We start from the raw sequence: 9,276 nt of genomic DNA on the forward strand, positions 1-9,276 counted from the left end.
GCAGCTGCCTTCAAATACTTGAACTGCTGTCACTCCAGGAGGATTAGATTTGTTTTGTTTGGCCACAAATGGCAGAACAGATATAATGGGTGGAAGTTGCAAAGGGGCAAAATCAGGCTTGGTGGAAGGGAAATTTTAATTAACATTGAGAACTATCTAAAAATGTAACAATCTGTTTGGGAGTTATAGGATTTCCCCTCTCCAGAAGTCTTTATTCAACAACTGAACGACCACTTGTCAAGTCTATCATAGAAGGGATTTTTATTGAGGCATGGATTAGACTATGTGGCCTCTGAGATTTTATAATTTCTTGATATACTATGTATACTATCTATCTATCTATCTATCTATCTATCTAGTATAATACACCCATTGCAATGCTGAAAATGATACTCAAACATATTGTTTTATTTGAGATAATGAAAGAGTCTGGATCTGAAGCCAGGGGACCTGAGTTCAACTCCAGCTCTGCCATGACCTGTGTGAGCAAGTGCATGACCTTGGACAAGAACCTTAACCTCTCTGGGTCTGAGTTTCCTCATCTGTAAAGTGAGAGGGTGGGATCATATGAAGTCTCTTCCAGTTCTAAATCTGTGATACTCTTATTTTAATTTTGCTCTCTTCATCAGGCATTTGAACAGTCCCTCTCGTATTTTATTTTTTAAATATTCCCTTTTCACTAACCAAACAAATTTCTACTTTTGCCAAAATTCTCTACCAATGTCTGAAGTGTGAAGGAAACCCGTATTTATAGGAAAAGTCCTTGAGAAACTTATTTCCTCCTTAGGTATTTTGCTCCACCACTGTCCACTGTCACCAAGTGAATGGTGGCCCCTATTATTAGTAACAGTAATGCAAGCAACAACAACAACAAAAACTGTCAGGTTTCCTCAAATAGGGAGACCATAAATGGGGAAATATTCTAATTAATATCATCTATTTTTAATATTGAAAAGATTTAACCAGCCATTTAAACAATGTAAAACAGAAATTATCACTTCCTAAGAAACGTCAAAAATATGTATCTACTGCATTTCTAGTAGAACTCAACACCTGATGCTTCTGAGAAAGGTCCAAAGCATTGCCAGGATAGCATGGGGTAAAAAATGCTGGACTAGGCATCTGCATCCCTGCATTCTAGTTCTGCCATTGTTATTAAAGTAGCTTTGTTACCTTACGTCAGTAACTTGGTATATTTTAGTCACAGTTAGTTATCTGTAAAATTCAGGGGCTGCATGATATGACCACAGAGGCCCCTCCAAACTCCAAAATCCACACAATTCCTCATTGAATTAAATAGCAATAATACCCACATGGAAGAAGATTTCAAAAGGAGCAGTGGAAACTTGTGTGTCTGTGCTTTGCTATTCAGATGACTCTGAATTGTTACTTTAGGTCTCTTGCAAATCATTTCAGTGCATAGTGTTCCAGATCTTTGTTCATTATCTCATCTCCAGAAGAGATGATCTCTAAGTTTCCTTCTTATTTTATCAAACCCTGAAGGCATAAGGATATTCAATCCTGGTTATTCCCAGCTGACTCGGAGTCAGGAAGATCTGAATTCAAATCCTCGCTAAGACACTTAGTTATTGTTGTGGCTCTAGGCCAATCACTTAAACTTTCTCAGCTTCCATTTTTCCTCCTCTGTAGTAGCACATACCTCATAGGGTTGTTGTGAGGCTCAAATGAGATAATGCACATACAATTGTTTTTCATCCTTAATGTATTATATAAATGATAGCTATGTTATTTATTAGGGCGACACAGTGGATAAAGTGCCAGGCCTGCAGTCAGGAAGACTCCTCTTCCTAAGTTCAGACACTTACAAGTTGTGTGATCCTGGGCAAGTCTCTTAATCCTCTTTGCCTCAGTTTCCTTATCTGTAAACATGAGCTAGAGAAGGAAATGGCAAAATGCCCCACTATCTTTGCCAATAAAACCTCAAATGGAGTCACAAAGAGTTGGACAAAACTGAAATGATCAAACAACAATAAATGTGCCAGGCACTATATTAAGTGCTTTTGCAAGCATTATTTCATTTGATCTTCACAATAACTCTGGAAGGTAGGTGCTATTAGGATACCCATTTTACAATTGAGTAAAGTGAGGTAGACAGAGGTTAAGTGACTTGCCCAAGGTCACACAGCTATTAAGTGTCTGACATCAGATTTTAATTCAGGGCTTCCTGACTCCAGGCTTAGAGCTCTATCCACTGTACCACTTAGCTTCCTACAACAGGACACAACACTCCAGATAATGTCTGATGAGGGCTAAGTACAGTGGGAGGCTCACCTCTTTATTCCAGAAAGTCTTGCCCATCTTAGTGCAACATAAGATCACACTAGTCTTTTGGCTGCCACATCACAATACTGACTCATCCTAGCTTGCACTCCACTAAAACCTTCAATTTTTAAAGAACAATTGCTGCCTAACCATACATCTCTTAGATTTCTGCAATTAGTTTTATGAACACAAATTTAAGCTTTACATTCATTCTAAATTTCATCTGATTTGATACAGTTTAATAAGCTAGTCATTCAAAATTCTTTAGGGTTCCAAGTGTCAGCAGTGGGTCACCTTTCCTTTCCAGCTATGTGTCATGTTCATATTCGATGAGCACCCTATCTCTGCCTTTGTCCAAATCATTAAGAACAGTTTAAATAGCATAAGACCAAGCCCAAATCCTTCAAGAACTATACCTGAGACCTCTGGCCATTTGACATTGAACTGTTAACAATTCTTCTTCAAGTCCAGTCATGTGACCAGTTCTGAATCTTTCTTTATATAGTTTTACTGTCAACTAGTCCACATTTTACCATCTCCACAGGAATAGGAGATGTTTTATTGACATCTTTGCTAAAATCTGGGTTAGTTTTGTTCACAGCATTCCCCTTTTCTGAAAGGCAGTGTATTATAATGGATAAAGATTCAGCCTTGAAACCAGGAACACCTGGGATGAAGTCCTGCCTCTGACGCATACTAGCTCTGTGACCTTGGGTAAGTCACTTACCTTTGAGGGAAGTGATCATTAATAATCAATGATGTGGGGTGATCCAGAGTTCCCACTTATTCCAAAGTCTTCATTTCAAAGTTCAGTCTCTTGAAGGATATTACTTGTAATGAGATTGAGTTAACTCTCCTCAATCTTGGTCAGACCCCAGGCAACCTAACAAAGAAATTAATCTAAAGTAAGGAAGCTTATTAAGTTCTACTCAGGTTTGGGTGGGGATAAATTCTTTGATTAGACTGCCCAAAGCTGGGGGGTGGTCTGGGTATAGAGATAGTCTCTTTGTCCAAGAGTAACATGATATCACTCTCTCATACTCTCATTGTAGTAAGCCTACTTCTCATTATAATATTCATTATAATATATTATAGATTTTATTATAGATACCTATGCATATATGCATAATATATTATAATATTCATGATAATCTCATTAATTGTTAACCAGAGTTGATTGCCATACTCTGGAGCACCCACTTTTCCAAGGGCATATAAGCTGTGAGCCCACCACAGTGAGGATCTTTGGCATTCAAGAGTGCCACTGACATCTTTTGTCAAAAGGCTAGCATTATTAATAAAATGACTAATTACCCAGAAATTATGTCTCTCAAACTTTTTAAACATCACACCTTTTAATACTCTAGCCAACTTTCTAAGACTATAAGTTTCAGAAAAGGTGACAACCTATATTTATAAAGGGAGTTTCCTCACTTGGGAGTTTCTAATAACAATGAAATCACAGGTCTAGTCCCTGTCTCCTCATTTACTAGTTTTTGTCAGTAATCCTGACAAAAAAAGGAAATAAACCTTGTCTGACATAACTTGACATATCCTTCTTAATGAAGCCATCCTGGCTCTGTAATCCTGCCTTCATAATCACCACTTCCCTTTCTATTTGATATGTTCTTGTGGAGGAATAGATATCATAGGTCATGCAGTCCAACCTCTCATTTTACAAATGAGGAAACTGAGTTCCAGCAAGGCTATAACTTACCCAGGGTCACACAGATAGTCTATTCTACGTATAAAATTTGAACCCAAGTCCTCTGATTCCTGAGCCAAGGCTCTTTCTAGTACAACCTACTGCCTGCCAACCATATCATTAACTAATCCATTTCATAATTTTCCCAGAAATTGAAATCATGATTATTGGCTGATAGCTTGAATATTCAACTCTCTTCCTCAGTTGAAAATCAAAACAATATTTTGCCCTCCTGTAATTTTATGGTACATCTCCCATTCTCCATGATCTTTCACTAACAGAGCTCCCAGTCATTTGAGGAACCAATGATATATAGTCCATCTGAGCCAGAGGACTTGGATTCATCAAGGACAACTAGGTGCCCTATTAATATTCCCTTCCTTACCTTAGGTATCAATTCCCTTTTGGTCAATTCTTTTCTGTCATTTCCAATTCAAAGTTCATTCTCCTTGGCTGAGAAGGCAGAAGGAAAAACACAGTTGTACTTTCTCTTTGTTATCAATTATCACCAACCTATCAACCTCAAACAAAAGTCCTTCTCTTTCTTTAACATTCTGGACGTGATTTAACAGGACCATTCCATGCTCTTATATTTATTCTTTGTTCCCTGGCCTTAACATTCTTCTTAACATTTCTTTTTTAAATATAATTTGGCAAATTCCCTCTGAATTCTCATTGATCACTTTGGAGGAACCCTGTCTTTCTTCCTCATTGGAATTATATGCCTTTGTGTCTTCAGAATATTATTAAATACCTCCTGTCTCTCAGGTTTTAACTCCACAATTTAGTCCACAGGACATATTTTCCCTCCGAATCATTTGAAATCTTATTAACCAAAATCTGGCATGTACATCACACTGTTCCCACATTTCCTCTCTTCTATCACAAACTCCAGGAGATACTGATGATTCCAATCCTTTCAGGATGCTCATCATTTCCACTCCAATAATCAATTTCTCCCTGATAATGAAAATCAGATCCATAATGTAATTTTCCCTTTCTTGTTCCTTCACCTTTTAAAGGATAGACAATTGAAGAAGTTGTTAGGTTCTCTGGGTATTAGGTTATCAGGTAGAGAGTGAACTCCAGCAGGTGTCTGAATAATTGACACTCACCACTACTACCATAGTATGCTTCTGTGAAAGACTTGTGATCTATTTCCCAAATTCTTCATCTCTATCATCTTTCTGTCCAGGTGGTCTATAGTATATTCCAATGGCAAAGTTACTTCCCAAAGTTACTCCCTTCGTCAACCTTCAATATTCAAATATTCTCCATTATGTTTCCCATGTGGTTTCCGGACTTTCTCACGTGAGTATACCTTCTTAAAATGTAATGTTACCCCCAATTCACCCTCTTTAACCATCTTGTTTCTTTTGAATGAAGTATTCTGATCCAGGGCCATAGTTAATTCATAGATTTCATTTCAACAAGTCTCACTGAGAACTAACAAATCAAATTTGCATACATACATACATTTGTATGGATGGATGGATGGATATGGTTATCTAGTTCCTCTTACTGGTAGCTTAAATGTTGGACATTTGTGCATAGACATTTGAAGCTATGCATTTTATTTCTAGTTTCTTTCCTGCATTTTGCCTCTTATAAACTTCTGAATATCTCAAATGCTGGTTTTCTTCCTTCTTTGTAGCTACTATTTATAGTATATAGCTTCAGGGATATACATAGACAGTCTTCTTACTCCCCCATCCTTTAAAAATGTTTAAAGCCCTTTTGATTAGATTTGTAAGACATCTGACAAATATATTTCACATATTCACTCCACCAAAGCAGACTGCAAATCCTTCTGATATTTTATAGGTTTCCATGATAAGAGCAAAGAAGAGGAGAGGAGAGCACAGGAGAGGAGAGGAAAGAACGGGAGAGAGTCATAACCTCTTGGTCATAATTCTGGTCATTCTGCTTTTAGCCTTATCCATAGACAGCACATACAGAATCTCTCACTGTGCTCATTCTTTTTTTTTTTTTTTTTTTGATGCTCACAGCCATTTATTGAATGTCTCAACAACACATCCTTGAATTAGGATTTGGGTAAGTTTCACAACTAAGAAGCTAAATGAAATACTCCACAGAACCACCCCCAGTCCCCATAAACCTACGCAGGGCTTGAGCCCACCTATTCAATTCACAGTTACTTTTCCAGTGCTACAGATACTCAACAGTGATGGTGGAGGGGAAGAGTCTGGGGTGGAAGGAGGGGCAGGGACTGGTGGACAGTTGTTGCTGTTGAAGAGGTGGGGCTGAGAGGAAGAGTTAGGTTCTACCGAGTATTGTCACAGTCAAGAATACACACACAGTAAATGCAATAAAGGACCATTGAGGCGCTAGTGGGGGGGGAGTGGGCAGGTGGCGGCTCTTCTCTTCCACCTTCTCCATAAATACAAGATTCCCTGGAACCATCCTGGAAGGAAGTGGAGCCAAAAGGTCTCCTGCTGACTGAGCCCCCACAGGGCTACGTGCTACACACCAGCACATCTGCAAAAGGTCCAAGGAGGTTTTTGCTAAAGATGCACTGGATCCAGACCAGGTAGGTGGTGAAGGGCTTAATGTTCTCAGCGAAGGTGTGGTTCTGGTGGGTCAGGATGTAAGGCATGTACACGTTTTCCCCCTGCTCCTGTATCCACATTTCATATTTCACTTCCTTCACCTTCACAAACTGGAGGTTCCAGGGTATCTGCCAGGACACGCTCAGCCGAGCCTCGGTGGCACCCTGAACGGAGGCTTGGCACCTGGCCTCTCTGACTTTGCTCGGGTACAAGCCGTTTGCTCACTTCTGCTTCCCAAGCCCCAGACTGGCTTTCACCACCCCCCGGATGGTCTGGAGGAGGGACGGGATATCCACCTTGGTGTCCTGGTAAATCCGGAACAGCCACTCAGGATTGCGGCAGCACAGGTGCCTGGGGACCTCGCGTCTCTGCAGGATGCGCTCTTGCTCGGCCTGGTCCAGGTGGACGATGCTGCCCTGGTCCCAGGGCCGGTCTGGCTAGGTGACTGTGTTCTCCTGCTTGGTGTTCTGCCAGGCCACGTACTGGAGGTCCATGTGGGGAAGGCCAGCCAGGGTCTTGTAAGAGGTGTAATGGTCAGGATTGACGGCGTAGGGGAAGAGCTCCACCAGGACCGCACCCCGGGGAAGGAAGAGGGCGGTGATGAGCTGGGTCCCGCGCATGCTGAACAGCATGGAGGCGTTGCTGACCAGCCACACGATGTCTGCGAAGGCGTAGTCCTCCAGAGACACCGTGATGGTTTTCATCTGGAACTCCTGGGCGAGAGCCAACAGCAGCTCCGCCTCATTCAAGATGAGTCTGTTGAGGGTACGGCTGAAGACCACGATGTACTCTTTGCTGCCAGGGCCCCATCCCTCTGTCCCACTGATGTTCAGCCTCTCCGTGAAGAACTGTGTGAACTGCCGGATTTCATTGCCCGATACCAGGATGTTGGCCTTGGGGCCCTGGGGCTGCACGAAGCCATACTGGTACCAGGTGGTGACCTTGGAGAGCCCCACGTAGGCCTTCGAGAAGCACAGCAGGCTGCCCAGTCTCTTCAGCTGCTCCCGCACCAGGGGTGCCTTGTAGCTGAGCAGCCTGTAGAGGTCAAAGTGCAGCCCGGGCCCCCAGAACCTCCATGAAAACAAGCCTGGCCTCGCGGTCAAGATAACTGGCGCATAGTGTAGGAGATGGGCAGCAGGTCATCGTGGAAGATGTGCATGCGATTGTCGGGGTTGAAGCGGTTGACGATCAGAGCCACCTCGGGCATGAAGAGAACACCGCCGCGATGTTCATCCTGCCGCCAGCCAGGGAACTTCACTGTGCTCATTCTTGAAAGTTTTTCAACTTGACAGGATCAGTAAGCCACTGAGCCTCTAGAGTCATATCCGTGCCATGATGAAACACTGGAAATGGGGTTTAGCGGATGATAGAAGGTCTTATTTATTTTTTCCATTTTACAGATGAGGAAACTGAGCTTTAACAACAGTTAAGAGATTTATTTTCACACACAGTGAGAAAGAGTAGAGTGGCAATTAGGACATGTGGTCTGACTTCTTTTTTAAAATTAACCCAAGGTTGCATGCACCATTAGCCTGTGTTGAGCCCAGGTCTATCTCAGTGAAACACATCACTTTCTCTGAAGGGCATCCTAATATTTTATATGAACCACTGTCTTTGAGAAATGAACAAGCTGATCTATTCTAAAAAAAGCTGATACACAAAGATACCAGAGACAGGAATTCAAGCTTCATCATTATATGGATAAATGAGAACACATTTATTCAAACACATACTACAGGGATTTTTTTTAAATCTATAAAGAGTCTTAAGTCAATGTGTATCTAATCAGCACTCTGATTTTAAAATTCCCTAATAGTTAATTTTGACACATTGTGATTTTGTAGAACGAAGTATCTGTATTGGATCTGAACTGAAAATGTCATCAGGGATCAGGGCAAGCTTTCAACCTGTCCCTGCTCTCTCATCTATTTTTTGAATCCATTCCATCTGCAGCAATTGGTAGCCATATTCATATTCTGAATGGCAAAAACATTCATCTTTAAAGAGATAGTGGAAGACAGTTAAAAGTCCAACTCACTGCAGATTGGTTTTCCTAACCTAGGAAACTTCTTCTAATCAATTCCTTTATTTTTTCTTTAAAGGAGGCAACACTATATAATAAAAAGCAGCGTAATACATTGGAATGAGCACTAGTCTTGGAGCCAAAATGACCTAGGCTCAACATTTTTCTCACTGTTTGACCTTGGATCTGTTACTAAGCTTGAGTTTCCTCATTATTAAATGAGGATAATAATGTTCGAGCCTCATCGAATTTTTGAGAGGAAAGAGTTTGCAAATTCTAATCACCATATCATTGTCGTTTAAAGTTTCCTGACTTCCCTGCATAATACCTTAAGCTCATCATGCAAACTGTGGTATACCTGACTTTCAATAAACTCACCTTGGTAGAATGCCTAGGATCAGATCACTTGTAAGGTGATTATAATCTCCTTAGAAATTCATCTTAGTGTTTTCCATGCAGAAACATGGCTAAAAGCCAGAACAGAAGTCTATCTTAAATTTGCTATACTATTGAGGTAATAAGTAGGACTGCTGTGCTACCCTGTAAACCATCACTTGGTTATTATATTTCTAACCAGAACACCCTAGGTCATCACATAATGGAACAAATGCATGTAGAATTCAGTGACTAACATAAGTAATTAACTCTCAGAAACTTTTCCAGTACTAAATGTTCAAGTTGCTTACTGCAGTGGG

The 9,276-nt window shown here is 40.9% G+C and overlaps 1 pseudogene; it reads right to left on the reverse strand.

Moving 5' to 3' along the window:
- Nucleotides 1–6,464: 6,464 nt before the first annotated feature.
- Nucleotides 6,465–7,825, reverse strand: LOC118836908 (annotated as a pseudogene).
- Between the last annotated feature and the right edge of the window lie 1,451 nt (nt 7,826–9,276).

The sequence above is a fragment of the Trichosurus vulpecula genome, chromosome 2 (genome assembly GCF_011100635.1).
Source record: "Trichosurus vulpecula isolate mTriVul1 chromosome 2, mTriVul1.pri, whole genome shotgun sequence".
In the NCBI taxonomy this organism is placed as follows: domain Eukaryota; kingdom Metazoa; phylum Chordata; class Mammalia; order Diprotodontia; family Phalangeridae; genus Trichosurus; species Trichosurus vulpecula.